Raw genomic sequence first — 18,945 nt, 5'->3', positions numbered from 1 at the left:
CTTTGTTGTCAATCACTTTCCCACTTCTCAAAGTAGTGATTGCTTCGGCTTTATCCTGAATTGGTGCACCTTTTACCACTTTGTCCAAGGTTAAAGTCACTTGTTCCAATTGGGCTTCCAAATTCGAAATAGCCTTAGCTGTAACATTCAACTGCTCTTCAGTCTTATCCATAAACGACTTGGTATTATTAGACATCGACGTTGTACTCTGAGCTAATGCGGCAATCATATCCTCCAAATAGGTACTTCACTGCTCAACAGGGGACTGTACACTCGGTCTAGCTTGAACTTTTTCAACCTCGAAACATGACTCTCCTTGTGATGACCTAGCTTCTTGATTTGCCATCAGAACCTGCATCATTTGTTTAAGTTCAGACATCTCAGCTTCCATAGCCGATTTCTTTTCCACTATTTTCCGTCTATTCCACTGCTGTGAACTCAACGCCAATATGTCAAAGAGTGTCCATGCTTCCTCAAAAGTCTTCTTTTTCAGTGCTCCTCCATATGTCATGTCCACCATATTACGATCTTTATCCAACAAACCCTCATAAAGTACTCAATCTGCATCCATGGGGCAAAATTATGGTGTGGACAAGAAGTCAGAAGCACTTGGTACCTTTCCCAACTCTCATGAAACACTTCGTCCTCTGATTGTGTAAACTCTAAGATCTGCTTCCTCACAATGGTAGTCTTGCTAACTGGATAGAACCTCAACAGAAACTTGGATGCCAGTTCTTCCCATGTTTTAATAGAAGCGACCTGCAAGGAAAACAACCAATGTTTAGCTTTATCTTTAAGAGAGAATGGAAATAACCTTAACTTCCTTTGATCATCGCTCAACCCCCTCAGCTTGCCAATCTCGCATATCGCATGAAATTCCTTAATATGCACGTAGGGATCCTTTCCTTCTAAACCATGAAATATTGGAAGAAGTTTGATTGTCCGACTTGAAAGTTCCAAATCAGCTTTCACTTGAGAGTAAACAATGCACGTAGGTTGAGCTAGAAGCGTTGGAGACGAATAATCACTCAAAGGTACTCTCATTTGAGATGCATTCGGCTGGACGGTCTCCTCGACTTCCTTTTATGATTTCTCTTCTTCGTTGATGAGTGTGCATTTTGCATCACTTTATGATACTAATTCCTTAACCTAGAGTGTTAGAACTCGCTATTTTGTGTTTCTTGTCTTGTTTTTGTGTTTTCAGGTCAAATGAAGCAGAAATGAGAAAAAGAAGCAAATGGAGCCATTTTGGGACATTTCCTGGTCAAACCAGGAAAACGAGTGAAATCCTGGTCAAACCAGGAAAAGTGCAGAAATCCTAGTCGAATGAGGATTCCTAGTCACACTAGGAAACATCAAGTCCAGAACCATCATTGCGGAGCCAGAAATGTGAAATCCTGATTCGAACAGGAAATCCTGGTTGAACTAGGAAACCTAACCCAACTAGGGAAAGGAGTCCTAGTGACACTAGGAGACCTCAGGGGCAATATGGTCATTACGAGAAGTCGAAATGGATAAGGAATCTCTCATTTTCAAGGAATCCTAGTTGCACCAGGAAATGTTTTTCAAGGTTCCAGAAGCTTCCAGAAGGTGGTGGACATCCATGGAAATGAATGGAGGGAAGAAATGAATTTGAATTCAAATGGAAATGAGGGGCAAAATGGGAAGTCAAAAGTGGAGGGCCCATGGGCCCTAGGGATGCCGAACCAAGATGGGCCATGCATGCACATGCATGGGCCCAAACCCTAGCAGCCCAAAGGCCATGCGCAAGGAGGAAGATGGCAGCCCATTCATGCGCATGCATGCCATGCAAACCCTAGCAGACAAGGGGCCATGCGCAAGCCCAAGGTGACAAGCCCAAGAGGGAAGCCCATTGAGTGAAACCCTAGCCCATCTTGTGCAAGCAACTGAAGCCCAACATGGAAGCCCAACATGCAATCCCAAAGCCCAGGACTACCAGCCCATGCGCAAAGGAGGGACCCTAGCTAGGCTAGGCGTGAGCAACTTAAGCCCAAAGGAAGAAGCCCAACACGCAAGGCCCTAGTTCAGCTAGCCCTAGCTGAAGCCGCAAGCAACTAGGAAAGGGAAACCCTAGCAGCCGCAAGCTTTATCCTCCTTGCCTCTCAAGGAATGCTCCTCTATATAAACCCCCTTCATTCAGAACCCTAGCATCACTTTATTCACCTACACTCCAGCCGAAATTCTTCTCTTCTCCTAGTTTTATTTTTCTGTTCTAGGTTTTTAATTTCAGAATTTAGTTTTGTTTTAGGGAGAGCTAGCCGAAGGTAAAGAGAGAGAGAGAAGTGGCGTGGCTGCAAGGAAGGACACCCCTAAGCCGCAAGCCCTAGCTCACCATAGCCGTGAGCCAATTGCTTGTGCAAGGTGCCTTCTCTTCCTTGTCTTGCCGCAGCCCCTTCCCCTTGCTTCTTTTGATTTTTGTTCTAGTTTCCTCTTTTATTGTTGGATTGTGCCTCTGAATCTATTTAATTAATTTGCTGGATTTATTTAGTTTGTCTCTTTATTTCTTTTAGTGCATGGTTCTGATTTCATTTAATTTATGCAATTTGATTTAGTTGTTTAGTTTATGTTTTTAAGTTTGTTTAGTTTGCGTTTCTGATTTCCGTTAGCAAGCATGAAATGAGATTTTATTTATTGGTTGCTGTTTTGTTTTTATTTATTTAATTTAATTATGTAGGTTAGTTATTCTATCTTGCATGTTAGTTGTAGGTTGATTAATGGATTTGCATGTTCTAACAAATCGTTTATCCGTCTCTTGGTCTGTTAGTTTGATGTTTGCGCGTATTAAATTTCCACTATCTATTAGAACCCCCGTCACTAGTTGTTTGCATCCTTTGACTGGCCACCTTAGGGTAATTGCATCTAGTTTATCTGTTAGGTTTAGCTGTGAAATAATCAAAGACACTAAAGCACAAGTAACAAGGGAATAAGGGATTATTCTTGGTAGTGGGGTTGGGCGACCTCTATAAGGAAATAGTCAAAGCTTATATGTTGTGCATGTTTGACGTTCTCATAAAACTTAATGACTCCTGCATGGGTAACAGCTGCCTTAGCTTGAACTAGGGAACATGTAGGTTAACTAGCTAAGGAAGGCCCAAGAAGCTCTTAGTTTATGCATTAGGAGAACAATGGCGAGAAAGTAACTAGCCAAACCTTTTTAGCTGTCAAACTTTAATATGTTGTGTTCAAATTAACTGTCATTAGCCTTGGATGGTTATTGCATGTTTATCTGATTTGAAACTGAAAACTTAACATTGCAAGATAGAATAAAGTGTGTGTGCGTGTGGTGATGTGTGCGTGTGTTCCATCTTTCCAAAACCCCCCATTTAGTTATTCTAGTGATTAATTGCACTGATTTGTTGTTTATTAACCATTCCCTGTGGGATCGACCTCGTACTTGTACGCTTTGCTACTAATGCGATTCGTGCACTTGCGAGTAAACTTAGAATGAGATAATTGTTTATTTTGTTCTAAGAAAACATTCAACATTCGTATGCTTCTTCAGATTCACTTCCTCTCGGCGACACAAGAGTCAACCTCATCCTTAATGGTGTCCCATTGAGTCTCGGCCTGCCCTTGTACGCACTCAACACCTTTTGGCCTTCTGTACGTGAAAGAGGAGTGATCTTCGAATTTAATTCTTCCATCGTACCTTAGAAACAAGAGAAATCAGCAAGAACCAAAAATAAAAACAGAAAAATAAAACCTAACTAAAATGACTTAACTAAAGTTAATTAAACTAGCAATCAACACAAATAACAATTCCCCGGCAACAGCGCCAAAAACTTGTTGTATGTTTTCCTAGAGCAAATTAAATAACCTTTTCTGAGCCCTAGGTTAACTCGCAAGTGCACCAATCGCTAAGTAGCAAAGTTTACAAATACAAGGTCGATCCCACAGGGAATTGTACTAGTGTTATGATTACTAACTCAATTAACTCAACTCTAACTCACACACGCAAATGGGGGGTTTTGATTGGTTTTTAAGGCTAGACTAAACTAATAGATGAATAACAAAACTTTTTAAAATAACAAACTGAATGAATTTGGATAAAACAATAATAAAGAAACACTAGGGGTCAGAATCCACCACTAGCATACCATTCACTTTACAATGGATATTAACAATCAATATATAAACATGCCGACAAAGTTTGTCTACTAAAAGGTTTGGCTAGTTACTTTTAGCAATTACTCTCCTTATTGTGCATAAACTAAGAGCTTCTTGGGCCTTCCTTAGCCAGTTAACTTGCATGTTCCCTAGTTCTAAGCTAAGGCAGTTGTTACCCATGCAAGAGTCATTACAATCTGTGAGAGTGACAAACACATAGCCCATAGCTCCAAATTAATGTACCCTATTTCCTCTATGATCTCTTTTCTCATGAATATTATCTTAGGATACCAACTTGTTGGCTATTGAAACTATCATTCTTTCGAGCTTGTTTAGTTTCACAACATAAATCTAGATGCATGCAACCTAAGGTGATCAGTCAAAGATGCGAAACAAATAGAGTCAATTTAAACAGAGATCCAAGATTTGTCAACATGTAAATAATTAAAATATCAATAATCCATAGTGAAAGAAAACAGCATCGCTAGGGCTTCATCCTAGCCCTAGCCCAATATTTAGCTATGCATAATTAGATCCACAAATAAACGATCCATAATTAAAACAATAAAATATAAGGAAGGGAAGGAGGAATCAAGCCGAGGCAGCAAGGTGGAGGTGAGATGGCAGCATGAGATGGTGCGGCTGCAAGAGTGGCGTGATGGCTGCTGCTCGGCCTTGGGTTCCGCGGCAAGATGGCTGAAGTGCTCAGCAAGGTGGCAGCAAGGTGCTGATGGTCTGGCTGGTGGAAGTGGCTGCAGCTTTGACTCCTTCCTCCTCTTCAAGTCGACACCAACATAAAAGAAAATAAGAATAGAAGATGGCTGCTGGAGGTGGCTGCTAGGGTGTGCGGCAAGAGAAAGGTGATGGGGGCTGCTAGGGTTTCCGAAAATTAAAAGAAGAGAGCACCACTTCAGAACCCTTTTTCTGATTTTTAAAGATATATTTATAGAGGTGAGTGAGGCTGCATTTTCTATTCCTCTCCAATGTGGGATTGATGTAACTTGACCTAATGGACCAAGGCCATACTCACTTAAGCCCAATACACATAACAGCAGCCCCTTGCGCAAGTCACTTAGGTTTTTCTCCTTCAGCCCATGCGCCAATTGCATGGCCCATCACTTAAGTCCATGCGCTAGCCCCTAGGGTTTCACTTAAGCCCATGCCGCACCCTCCTTAGGGTTTCACGCCTGGCCCAAGCCCAATTCCTTGGCTGAAATTCATCTCATCCATTTGTAGCCCAATGTCTTCCAGAAGCTTCTATGACCTTTGACTTGTTGACTTTGACTTTTGACCACTTCTCCTTGTCCACCTAGGAATCCTTGTTGACTTAGGATTTCTATCTCACTTGGAATTTCACAATTACCATTTTACCCCTCATGACTCCTATCTTCATTAGGACTCCATTTCCTACTCGGATTAGGTTTCCTAGTTGAAACATGATTTCCTGCTCCAACTAGGATTTCTCATTTCTGGCTTTGGATCGTCATGATTCCTTCTTTTTCAAGCTTGATCTTTCCTTGTGAGACTAGGAATCCTAGTTTGATTGAGATTCAACATTTCCTGGTGTGATCAGGATTTCTCCACTTTTCCTAGTTTGACTAGGAAACGTCTAAAAATGGCTCTTTTGGCTCCTTTTCTCTTCTTTGCTCATTTTATCCTATAAAAACAAAAACAAACTAACAACACACAAAATATCAAGTTCTTGCACTCTGAGTTAGGGAGTTAGTATCATAAAATAGTGTAAAATGAGCACTCAACACCAAGAATAATCCCTTATTCCTTTGTTACTTGTGATTTAGTGTCTTTGATTAGTCCACAGCTAAACCTAACAAATAGACTAGATGCAATTATCCTAAGGTGATCAGTCAATGGACGCATACAAATAGTGAATGGAATCAAATAGATAATGAGAATTTGATACATGCAAACATCAAATTAATTTATCAAGAGACGGATAAACGATTTGTTAAAGCATGGCATATTCAATAATCAGCCTACAACTAACATGCAAGATAGAATAATAAACTACATATTAAAATAGAAAAGAAAATTTGAATAATATAAATAAATTCCCAATCCATGTTTGAAATCAAATTAATTAAACTAATTAACTAGAATCAAACAAAAGAAATAAGAATTCCAAAACAAAAATAAGAGAACATCCTTAGAGGGTGGCAGCGGTAGCAGCACAAGGTGGCACTCCTCCTTCCTCATAGGGTTCGGCACAAACTAGAAAGAAAGAAATAGAGTGGCTGGTGGCTGCGTGAAAAGAAAAGAAGAAAGAGAGAGAAGGAACTAGGGTATTGGCGCTACAAGAGAGAGAGAGAGAGAACAGCTAGGGTTTTCCTTAAGACTTCTAATTTTCGGCCAAAAGTGGGCCTTGGGCTTATTTGGGCTCTTTTTGGGCGTAACTCCCTTTTCAGCTCGCGGAACTGCTGTGCTACCTCCACTAAAATGGCCATATCTTGACCTAGAAAACTCATAATCGAAATCCGTAAAATTCCCTGCAAAGCTAACATCCGTATCTTTCCAACTATATATGGCATGCTACCTGATTCGTTCTGGAGAATTACAGAGTTGCTGTCGAAATTTGATGTTCAGATTTCAGGGTTTTGACTTCCTTGCAAGATAAAGACTCCTTGTGATCTTTGACCGAATCTTCCAAATATCTTCCTTCCAAATTTGGATTTCAGAATAAGGAAAGTCTTCTAGGGCAAGGAATAGGCACATGGGCTTCCTCATTGTGGGCTAGGGTTTCCTTAAAGCTTGCGTATGTGGGCTGCATGACTTGGGCTCTAGGGTTGGCGCATAGCTGCTTGGAATGGGTTGCAAGTGGCGTGATGGGTGTATGGGATGCATGCAAGTGGCGTGATGGGCTGCCACCTCACCATCCTTCTCATTTCAACTTCACCTAGGCCCAAAGCCCAATTGACTTCATGACATGGCATAATTGACCCTTGACCATTGATTTTGACTTCCAATTTCGCCCCTCTCTCCTTCTTGGATTCAAATTCATTTCTTCACCCCATTTGATTCTATGGATGTCCAATACCTTCTAGAAGCTTCTGGAACCTTGACTTGATTGAGTTGCCTTTGACCAACCTTTCCTAGTCCCACTAGGATTCCTTGTCCATTTCAACTTCTCATAATGACCATATTGTCCCTAGTGACTCCTAGTCTCATTAGGACTCCTTTCCCTAGTAGGGTTATGTTTCCTAGTTCAACCAGGAATTCCTACTCCAATTAGGGTTTCTCATTTCTGGCTTGACAATGATGGTTCTAGGCTTGATGTTTCCTTGTACGACTAGGAATCCTCATTTGACTAGGATTTCTGCTCGTTTCCTTGTTTGACCAGGAAATGTCCCAAAACGGCTGCATTTGCTCCTATTTCCTATTTATGCTTCATTAGACCTAAAAACACAAAAACAAGACAACAGACACAAAAGTATCGAGTTCTAACACTCTAAGTTAGGGATTTAGTATCATAAAATAACGTAAAATGAACACTCATCAGTGGTGGACATCCATGGAATCAAATGGAGTGAAGAAATGAATTCGAATCCAAAGGGAAATGAGAGGCGAAATTGGAAGTCAAAGTCAATGGTCAAGGGTCAACTATGACATGTCATCAAGTCAAATGGGTCATGGGCCTATGTAAATGCCGAAATCATGAGGTGGCAGCCATGCATGCATGCGTCAACCCTAGCAGCCCAAGAAGCCCATCACACCAAGTCCATGTGGCAGCCCATGCGCACATGTGTGACTGAAACCCTAGGGCCATGCGTGAGTCACTTAAGCCAAATGCACAAGCCCATGCCGCACAGCCCAAGGTTTCCTAACCCTAGCCTTGCCGCACACCCTAAAGCCTTGCCTCACAAGGATTTCTCCCTCAACTCTATATATATATATATCCTATTCTCTCATAATTGAGGGTTCCCATATTTTACACTTTGAGAATTTCAGAGAGAGAGAGAGAGTCCGAAAGCTAGAGAGAGAGAGGAGGTTGGTGTGACAAGCAAGAGAGAGAGGGAGCCTTTGCCGCAAGCCCTAGCTCACCCTAGCCGTGAGTCCACCTGCTTGTGTGAGGTTTCCCTTCTTCTCCTCTTCTTGCCGCATCCCCTCCATTGATGTTCTTTAAATTTTCTTCTAGAATTCTTATTTTCTTCTAGTTTTGTGTCTCTGATTTGATTTTCATTATGGATTGGGAATTTATTTATATTATTCAGATTTTGTTTTATATTTTAATTATGTAGTTTATTATTCTATTTTGCATGTTAGTTGTAGGCTGATTATTGAATATGCCATGCTTTAACAAATCGTTTATCCGTCTCTTGATGAATTAATTTGATATTTGCATGTATCAAATTCTCATTATCTATTTGAATCCGTTCACTATTTTGTATGCGTCCTTTGACTGATCACCTTAGGATAATTGCATCTAGTCTATTTGTTAGGTTTAGCTGTGAACTAATCAAAGACACTAAATCACAAATAACAAGGGAATAACGGATTATTCTTGGTAATGGTTTTGTAGGACCTCTACAAGGAAATAATTAAAGCTTGCATGTTGTGCATGTTTGACGTTCTCATAGATCTTAATGATTCTTGCATGGATAACAGTTGCCTTAAGTCCACTTAGGGAACATGTAAGTTAACTGGTTAAGGGAGGCCTAAGAAACTCTTAATTTATGCCATAGGAGAACAATTGTGAGAAAGTTACTAATCAAATCTTTTTAGCAGTCAAACTTTAATATATTGTGTTTGAATTGATTTGTCATTAGCCATGGATGGTTAGAGTATGCATATTTGATTTGATGGCTGAAAGCTTAACATTGCAAGATAGGATATTGGGTGTGTGCATGTGGTGATGTGTGCGTGAGTTCCATCTTTTCAAAACCCCCTGTTTAGTTATTCTATTGATTAATTGAACTGATTTGTTGTATATTAACCATTCCCTATGGGATCGACCTCATGCTTCTACGCTTTGCTACTAATGCGATTCGTGCACTTGCGAGTATACTTAGAATGAGATAAGTTTTTATTTTGTTCTAAGAAAACAATCAATAATAAGTTATTGCAAGGTTAGACAATCAATAAGTCATTGCGAGAATTGTTGTATGTTTTCCTAGAGCAAATTAAATAACCTTTTCTGAGCTCTAGGTTAACTCGCAAGTGCACGAATCACGGAGTAGCAAAGCTTACAAATACGAGGTCGATCCCACAGGGAATTGTACTAGTGTTATGATCACTAACTTAATTAAACTCGATTAAATCAACTCTAACTCACACACGCAAATGAGGGGTTTTGATTGGTTTTTGAGACTAGACAAACTAACAGATAAATGACAAAACTTTAAAATAACAACTGAATGAATTTGGATAAAACAATAATAAAAAAACACTAGGGGTCAGAATCCACCACTAGCATACCATTCACTCTACTATGGATATTAACAATCAATATATAAACATGTCAACAAAGTTCGTCTACTAAAAGGTTTGGCTAGTTACTTTTAGCAATTACTCCCCTTACTGTGCATAAACTAAGAACTTCTTGGGCCTTCCTTAGCCAGTTAACTTGCATGTTCCCTAGTGCTAAGCTAAGGCAGCTGTTACCCATGCAAGAGTCATTACGATCTGTGAGAGTGACAAACACATAGCGCATAGCTCCAAATTAATGTACCCTATGTCCTCTATGATCCCTTTTCTCATGAATATTATCTTAGGATATCCACTTGTTGCCTATTGAAACTATCATCCTTTCGAGCTTATTTAGTTTCACAACATATATCTAGATGTATGCAACCTAAGGTGATCAGTCAAAGATGCGAAACAAATAGATTCAATTTAAACAGAGATCCAAGATTTGTCAACATGTAAATAATTAAAAATCAATAATCCATAGTGAGAGTAAACAGCTTCGCTAGGGCTTCATCCTAGCCCTAGCCCAATATTCAGTTACACATAATTAAAACCATAAATAAATAAAGCATAATTAAAACAATTAAAATAAAGAATGGGAAGAAGAAATCAAGCCACGGATGACGAGGTGGAGGCGGCTCCACCCTTGGACGGTGTGGCTGCAAGGTGGCGTGATGGCTGCTGCTCGGCTTGGGCTCCACGGCAAGACTGCTGGGGTGCTCGGCAAAGTGGTGGCAGCAAGAAGGTGGCGCGGCTAGGTGGTGGTGGCTGCGGGGTGACTTCCTCCTCCTTCTTCAGTTCAGCTCAAAAATAAAAGAACACAAATATAGGTTGCTGTAGCAGAAAAATAAAGAGAAGAGAAGGAGGTGATGGGGGCTGCGGCAAGAGAAAAGAAAAAGATGGTTGCTGCTAGGGTTTGCTTCAGAGAAATAAAAGAAAAAGAGCGAGAGAAGAGAAGGGTGTGCGGCCAGAAAGAAGGAGGCTAGCTAGGGTTTCTCAAAATTCAAGAGGAGAGAACCCCCTCCTTGAGTTATAAAGATGTATTTATAGAGGAGAGTGGGGCTGAGATTTCTCTTTCTCTTCAATGTGGGATAAGTGCATTCCTTGCACACCAAGGCTTATAATTTTCGGCCAAGCATGGGCCTTGGGCTGATTTGAGCTCTTTTTGGGCGTAACTCCTTTTTCAGCTCGCGGAACTGCTGCGCTACCTCCACTAAAATGGCCATATCTTGAGCTAGAAAACTCGGAATCAAAATCCGTAAGATTCCCTGCGAAGCTAACATCCGTATCTTTCCAACCATATATGGCATGCTACCTGATTCATTCTGGAGAAGTACAGAATTGCTGTCGAAATTGGTGCTCTATTTTCCAGGGTTTTGACTTCTTTTTTCAGCTAGGATTCCTTGGGAGGCAAGGACAAGAAAGTGCGGCAGCAGCTAGGGTTAGGAGAGCATTGGGCTTGCGGCAAGGGCTTTAGCTTGGGCTTAAGTGACACACACCAACCCCCTAGGGTTTTGCGCATGGCTGATAGGCTTGGGCTGGCGCATGGATGCATGCATGGCTCCTTCAGAATTCGGTATTGTATAGGCCCATGGCCCATTTGACTTGTTGACTTTTCATAGTTGACCCTTGACCATTCACTTTGACTTCCCATTTTGTCCCTCATCTCCATTTGAATTCGAATTCATTTCTTCCCTCCATTTATTCCCATGGATGTCCACCACCTTCTAAAAGCTTCTGGAACCTTGATTTTGTAAAGTTGACTTTGACCAACATTTCCTAGTGTGACTAGGATTTCTTGTAAATGAAGGATTCATTATCCATTTCGACTTCTCGTAATGACCATATTGCCCCTGGGGTCTCCTAGTGTCATTAGGACTCCTTTCCCTAGTTGGGTTAGGTTTCCTAGTTCAACCAGGATTTCCTGTTTCAATCAGGATTTCTCATTTCTGGCTCCGCAATGATGGTTCTGGACTTAATGTTTCCTAGTGTGAATAGGAATCCTCATTCAACTAGGATTTCGGCCCCTATCCTGGTTTGACCAGGATTTCTCTTGTTTTCCTAGTTTGACTAGGAAATGTATAAAAATGGTCCTTTTGACTTCTTTTCTCTTCTTTGCTCATTTTATCCTATAAAAACAAAAACAAACTAACACACACAAAATATCGAGTTCTTGCACTCTGAGTTAGGGAGTTAGTATCATAAAATAGTGTAAAATGAGCACTCAACACACCCCCAAACTTAGATTTTGCTAGTCCTCGAGCAAAAAGAACAAAGAAAAGACTCAAGACAGACTCAAAACATCCCAACACATGATTTCATAAGCACAGCCATAAATAGCATAACCAAGCAAGATACGTATAAAATTCATTCTTCGACCTCTAATAATATTTCAATTAACATACCTTACTCCTCCATGAAAAATATAGACCATCCTTAACGCAAACTCGAGTGTTTAGACAAACAAGACTAAATCAGCATATCCAAAATAGCATCAACTCCAATTCTCACCAGGGCATGCTCTCAACAGTAAAACGCTCAGAAATTGGGTTGATATGTGCACTCAAGTATACGTGAGAGATGATATGATAAACAAATGCAAAAAGCTCACATATTAATCATGAAAGACAGGCACCATGAACAAAAACACTGATCTCAAGAAAAGGATTTAAAATACTTGAAACAGAATCAATAACCATAAGCTTCTCTTTTATCTAGACTCCACATAATGAACTACAATTCACCCAAGATCAAGTAGGGCTTTAATAAGGGTTGTAATGGAGGCTTAGGTTAGGATAAGGTATTGAAATAAAACGGATAACAAAGGGCTACAGACTATGGATTTGCACAAAACAACAGTAGAGGCGTTCCTTGCATAATTTGCACTCATAGCCTTGAATTCGAAACTTTTCTTTTTCAACCTTTGAAATCGTCTGTTCCTTTAAACACACTTTTTTTTTTTTTTTTTTTTTTTTAGGGAACGACACAATCTTAAGCACAATTCCTTCTCTTCCAAGCTATGCACACACATTTCTTTTCAACCTCACAGCTTCATTAGCTCAATGCAAATCCATCAGTAAGGTAAAAGGTAGAGGAGTGAAACTCCCCCAAACTTAGGGTTTGGTACAAGGGTAATCAAAGAAAAGGTCATTAGGCTCAAAATGTTTGACTAGGGTTATAAAACAGGGTAGGCCTTAGGTTATGGGTTAAAACAAACAAGGCCTACTATCATTTCCTAAGATTAATGTAGTTATATCCATGCTTTGAATAGAATAAGAGAGAAGTTCTAGCTTATTGATTCACAATTATATTCCAAGTACTTAATCAAAAGAAAGAATAATGAGATCACAACGACTTTATATGACACGAAAATTTTAGAGTAATGTTAACACTCAAGAATTGAAGTACAGGGCTCAAAAGCTCACTTAGGTCATACAAGTCTACTCTATTAAGTATATGCATTTCTAGACATGCAAGTCATCACTTAAGTTCATGAAAACAAGGCCACAAGTCCATAGAGTTGTAAAGCATGTTACGAAACAATACTAGATAAAGAAGAATACATACTATATATACAAGCTAGACATGCTCAAAATAACCATACATAATGAAATCAATTAGTTGAGGACTCAAGACTTAAAAACAAACAAAAAGACTCAAAAACACTGTTGCATGCTTCTAAAGATTCGAATCCATCACTACGGTGAATGAAATCTTAAGAACAGATGCATTTTAATGTGGGTTTGATACCCTTAATTTATAACAAAAGTTAAATTATTATTATTATTATTTTTTAACTAAAAACTACACACTAAAACTAAAAATGCGTTGCATTCCCCACCCCCAAACTTAAAAGAAACATTGTCCTCAATGTTTAAATGAATGACAAATGTAATGCATAATGTAATGAAAAGAGGAAGGAAAAAACAACAAATAAAACAAAACTACTGAACTGAGCAAAGAGAGGGTGAAAACGTACCTTGGCTGATGTGAAAATGGCTCGCCCACGCATATGTACAAAATCACCTCCTCATCGTCATCCATCCCTTGGGTTGCCTCCCAAGAAGCGCTAAGTTTCACGTCTTCAGCCAGACCTAGTCTTGTACTAGAAATCAATTTTTTCTTGGTTCAGCTCAAAATCAGGTTCAAGGAAAGGTTTCACACGATGACCATTGACCTTAAATATGTTCCCATTCTTCGGATTCTTGAGTTCAACTGTACCATAGGGAAACACTCGAACCACCTCATAAGGTCCAGTCCATCTCGAACGCAACTTGCCTGGGAAGAGACGTAATCTTGTATCATATAACAACACCTTCCCGCCAACAAGGAATTCTCTTAGACGTAGCTTCTTATCGTGGTACCGCTTGGTCCTTTCCTTGTACAACTTAGAATTCTCATATGCGAAATGTCGTATTTCTTCCAGCTCACTAAGTTGCAACTTCCTTTTTTCACCAGCGGTATGAATATAAAAATTGAACTTCTTAATCGCCCAATATGCCTTATGCTCCAGCTCAACTGGTAAATGACAAGCTTTCCCATAGATCAGTCGAAATGGAGACATTCCAATGGGCGTCTTGTAAGCAGTGCGATAAGCCCATAATGCATCATTAAGCTTGGTAGACCAATCCTTCCTATTGGCGAGCACTGTTCTTTCCAAAATGAACTTGATCTCACGATTCGAAATTTCCACTTATCCACTTGTCTGCGGATGATAGGGAGTGGCCACTTTATGCCTTATTCCATACTTCTTCATCACGGCCTCAAACAGCTTATTGCAAAAATGCGACCCCCCATCACTAATGATTGCTCTTGGGGTACCAAATCGTGCAAAGATATTGGTCTTAAGGAAATTCAAGACCACTCGAGCATCATTAGTCCTACAAGCGACAGCTTCCACCCACTTAGACACATAATCAACTCCCACCAGAATGTACTCGTATCCAAAAGAAGATGGAAATGGTCCCATGAAATCTATACCCCAAACATCAAAGATTTCGACTTCCAACATGAAGTTCAGCGGCATCTGATCGCGAGCAGAAATATTTCCCATCTTCTGACATCTGTCACATGTGAGATAAAACTGATGACAATCATGAAAGATAGTGGGCCAAAAGAAACCTGCTTGAAGAATCTTGTAAGCGGTCTTAGTTCCTCCACCATGGCCTCCACATTCTTTAGAATAGCACATCTCAATGATATTCCTCTGCTCTATTTCCGGTACACATCGTCTTATCAACTGATCTGACCCATATTTGAACAAATAAGGATCATCCCACACATATTGTCTGACATCATGCAAAAACTTCTTCCTTTGGTAGTGTGTCAGATCATTGGGCAACACTCCACTTGCTAAATAATTCGCTATGTCAGCATACCATGGAGTAGTCAAAATGGCGAAAAGCTGCTCGTCCGGGAATGACTCTCGTAACGGTAGTGTGTCCTCTTCAGACTGTTCCTCATTGACGAGTCTACTCAAATGGTCTGCTACCACATTCTCACAACCTTTCTTATCCTTGATCTCAATATCAAATTCCTGTAGCAACAGAGTCCATCTAATCAACCTCGGCTTGGCGTCTTTCTTATTCAGCAGATACTTGAGAGCGGCATGATCCTTGTAGATGGTGATCTTATACCCAATCAAATAACTTCTAAATTTCTCAAAGGCAAAGATCACAGCAAGCAACTGCTTCTCTGTAGTAGAATAATTCAATTGAGCATCATTTAGAGTCCTACTTGCATAGTAAATCACATGCGGTAGCTTATCAACTCTCTGACCCAAAACAGCTCCAACAGCATAGTCACTTGCATCACACATAAGCTCAAACGGCAAGTTCCAATCGGGTGGCATAATGATTGGGGCAGAAGTGAGTAGCTTCTTCAACTTGTTAAATGCAACCAAGCAATCCTCATTAAACTCGAAATTCACCTCTTTTTGCAATAAGGTGCACAAAGGCCTAGAAATCTTAGAAAAGTCCTTAATGAACCTCCTATAAAACCCAGCATGGCCTAGGAAACTTCTTACTTCCTTAACACTCGATGCAGGTGGCAATCTCTGTATCACATCAATCTTGGCTTTATCAACTTGTATGCCCTCTTTTGAAATCACATGACCCAATACTATCCCTTGTTGAACCATGAAGTGACATTTCTCCCAATTAAGCACTAGATTGGCTTCTTGACATCTTTTCAGAACTAAAGACAAGTTATCCAGACATGCATCAAAAGACGAACCAAAAACAGAAAAATCATCCATAAATACCTCAATGATTCGTTCCACCATATCAGAGAAAATAGACATCATGCATCTCTGAAACGTTGCAGGCGCATTGCACAATCCGAATGGCATCCTCCTATAAGCAAATGTACCAAATGGACATGTGAACGTGGTCTTCTCTTGATCTTCGGGTGCAATAGCAATCTGATTGTACCCACTATACCCATCCAAAAAGCAATAGTGACTATGGCCGGCCAACCTTTCCAACATCTGGTCGATAAATGGCAAAGGGAAATGATCCTTCCTTGTCGCGGTGTTAAGCTTCCGATAGTCAATACAGACACGCCAACCGGTTTGCGTCCTTTGGGGAACCAACTCATTATGCTCATTCTTCACCACAGTAATACCACTTTTCTTCGGCACCACTTGAACAGGACTAACCCACTTCGAGTCACTGATAAGATAAATAATACCAACATCCAACAATTTAATTACCTCATTACGCACAACTTCCTTCAGAGTTGGATTCAGTCTTCTTTGGGCATCACGAGTAGGCCTAGATTCCTTCTCAAGTAAAATTCTATGCATACATACTGTGGGTGAGATTCCCTTGATATCGGCTATGGTCCATCCCAATGCCAACCGATTTTCCTTCAGAACTCTCAAGAGTCTTTCTTCCTCGCCTGCACTCAAATTAGCTGCAATAATCACAGGCAAAGTCTCATTTTCTCCCAAAAATGCATATTTCAAATGCTCTGGTAACGGTTTCAGCTCCAACTTAGGAGCTTGCTCAATAGAAGGAAGCGTCTTATGATTAGTGGGTACTAACATTTCAAACTGGTTGAACCACTTATTTCTGAGAGGTCGGTTGCCTTCCAAACGTGTAGGAGTTGTTTCCATGTTTTCATCCAACTCACTGGTCTCTGGTGCTCCCAAAGCAACCTCCAATGTATCTTCTGCAAGACTAGTTTCGCACATTTCCTCAATCAATGGGTCCAAACTATCAATCCTTAAGCAATCATCCTCCTCCTTTGGATACTTCATTGCACCGAAAACATCAAACTCAACTGTTTCACCAAGTACAGACATTGTCAACTTCCCATTACTCACATCAATCTTGGTGTTCGCTGTGGCCATGAACGGTCTTCCCAATATGATCGGTAGCTCATTCCCTCTAATTGGGGTATCCTCCATTTCAAGAATGATAAAATCAGCGGGCATGATCAAATCTGCTACCCGAACCAGCACATCTTCAACCACACCTTTCGGAACCTTTATTGAACGATCTGCCAATTGAAGAGTAACACTAGTAGGTTTAAGGTCTCCTATGCCCAACTGTGCGAAAACTGAATAAGGCATCAAATTAATACTTGCTCCCAAATCCAGCAATGCCTTCTCAAACTTGTGATCCCCAACCAAACATGGAATCGTAAAACTGCCAGGGTCTTTCAACTTTGGTGGCAGCTTCCTTTGCAAAACCGCACTGACTTCTTCACTCAGACACACCTGCTCATGCTCTTTGAATTTCCTCTTGTGTGTGCATAATTCCTTCAAAAATTTAGGATACTTAGGAATCTGCTGAATAGCATCAAGCAAAGGAATGTTGATTTCCACTTTCTTAAACATCTCCAAAATTTCCTTGGCTTGCTCATCCTTACTCTGCTTCTTTTGACGTTGAGGGAAAGGCAACAGAGCTCTTGGAATAGAGGAAGTAATCTCGGCCTTCTTGCTAGCACGCGTAGCAATGTGCTTTTCTTGCTTCTTTCTTTCCTCCTCTTCCTCATCCTTAACCTTAACTTTATCCCTCTTGTACTTTTCCACTTGTTCAGGATCTAGCATCTCAACTTCATCCTCATTACTTGGATTATCCTCTTGAGTAATGTCCACTTTGTTGTCAATCACTTTCCCACTTCTCAAAGTAGTGATTGCTTCGGCCTTATCCTGAATTGGTGCACCCTTTACCACTTTGTCCAAGGTCAAAGTCACTTGTTCCAATTGGGCTTCCAAATTCGAGATAGCTTTAGCTGTGACACTCAACTGCTCCTCAGTCTTATTCATAAACGTCTTAGTATCATTAGACATCGAAGTTGTACTCTGAGCTAATGTAGCAATCATGTCCTCCAAATAAGTACTTCGCTGCTCAACAGGGGACTGTACACTCGGTCCAGCTTGAACTCTTTCAACCTCGAAACATGCCTCTCCTTGTGATGGCCTAGCTTCCTGATTTGCCATCAGAACCTGCATCATCTGCTTAAGATCAGACATCTCAGCTTCCATAGCTGATTTCTTTTCCACTCTTTTCCGTCTATTCCACTGCTGTGAACTCAATGCCAATGTGTCAAAGAGTGTCCATGCTTCCTCAAAAGTCTTCTTTTTCAGTGCTCCTCCACATGTCATGTCCACCATATTACGATCTTGATCCAACAAACCCTCATAAAAGTACTCAATCTGCATCCATGGGGCAAAATTATGGTGCGGACACGAAGTCAGAAGCTCTTGGTACCTTTCCCAACTCTCATGAAACACTTCGTCCTCTGATTGTGTAAACCCTAAGATCTGCTTCCTCATGATGGTAGTCTTACTAACTGGGTAGAACCTCAACAAAAACTTGGATGCCAATTCTTCCCATGTTCTAATAGAAGCGACCTGCAAGGAAAACAACCAATGTTTAGCTTTATCTTTAAGAGAGAATGGAAATAACCTTAACTTTCTTTGATCATCGCTCAACCCCCTCAGCTTGCCAATCTCGCATATTGCATGAAATTCCTTGATATGCACGTAGGGATCCTCTCCTTCTAACCCATGAAATGATGGAAGAAGTTTGATTGTCCCACTTGAAAGTTCAAAATCAGCTTCCACTTGAGAGTAAACAATGCACGTAGGTTGAGCTAGAAGCGTTGGAGACGAATAATCACTCAAAGGTATTCTCATTTGAGATGCATTCGGCTGCAAGGTCTCCTCGACTTCCTCTTCTGATTTCTCCTCTTCGTATGATCCTTCAGATTCACTCCCTCTCGGCGACACAAGAGTCGACCTCATCCTTAATGGTGTCCAATTGAGTCTCGGCCTTCCCTTGTAGGCACTCAACACCTTTTGGCCTTCTACGCGTGAAAGAGGAGTGATCTTCGAATTTGATTCTTCCATTGTACCTTAGAAACAAGAGAAATCAGTGAGAACCA

General features: G+C 40.5%; 1 pseudogene; it reads right to left on the bottom strand.

The window, feature by feature from the left end:
- Positions 1-247: 247 nt before the first annotated feature.
- On the bottom strand, positions 248-18,805 carry LOC147292878 (uncharacterized; annotated as a pseudogene).
- Positions 18,806-18,945: the final 140 nt, after the last annotated feature.

The sequence above is a fragment of the Dryas octopetala genome, chromosome 2 (assembly GCF_963921425.1).
Source record: "Dryas octopetala chromosome 2, drDryOcto1.1, whole genome shotgun sequence".
Taxonomy (NCBI): domain Eukaryota; kingdom Viridiplantae; phylum Streptophyta; class Magnoliopsida; order Rosales; family Rosaceae; genus Dryas; species Dryas octopetala.
The sequence above is the reverse complement of the archived record's forward strand: the minus strand, read 5'-3'. Positions and strand labels throughout refer to the sequence as shown.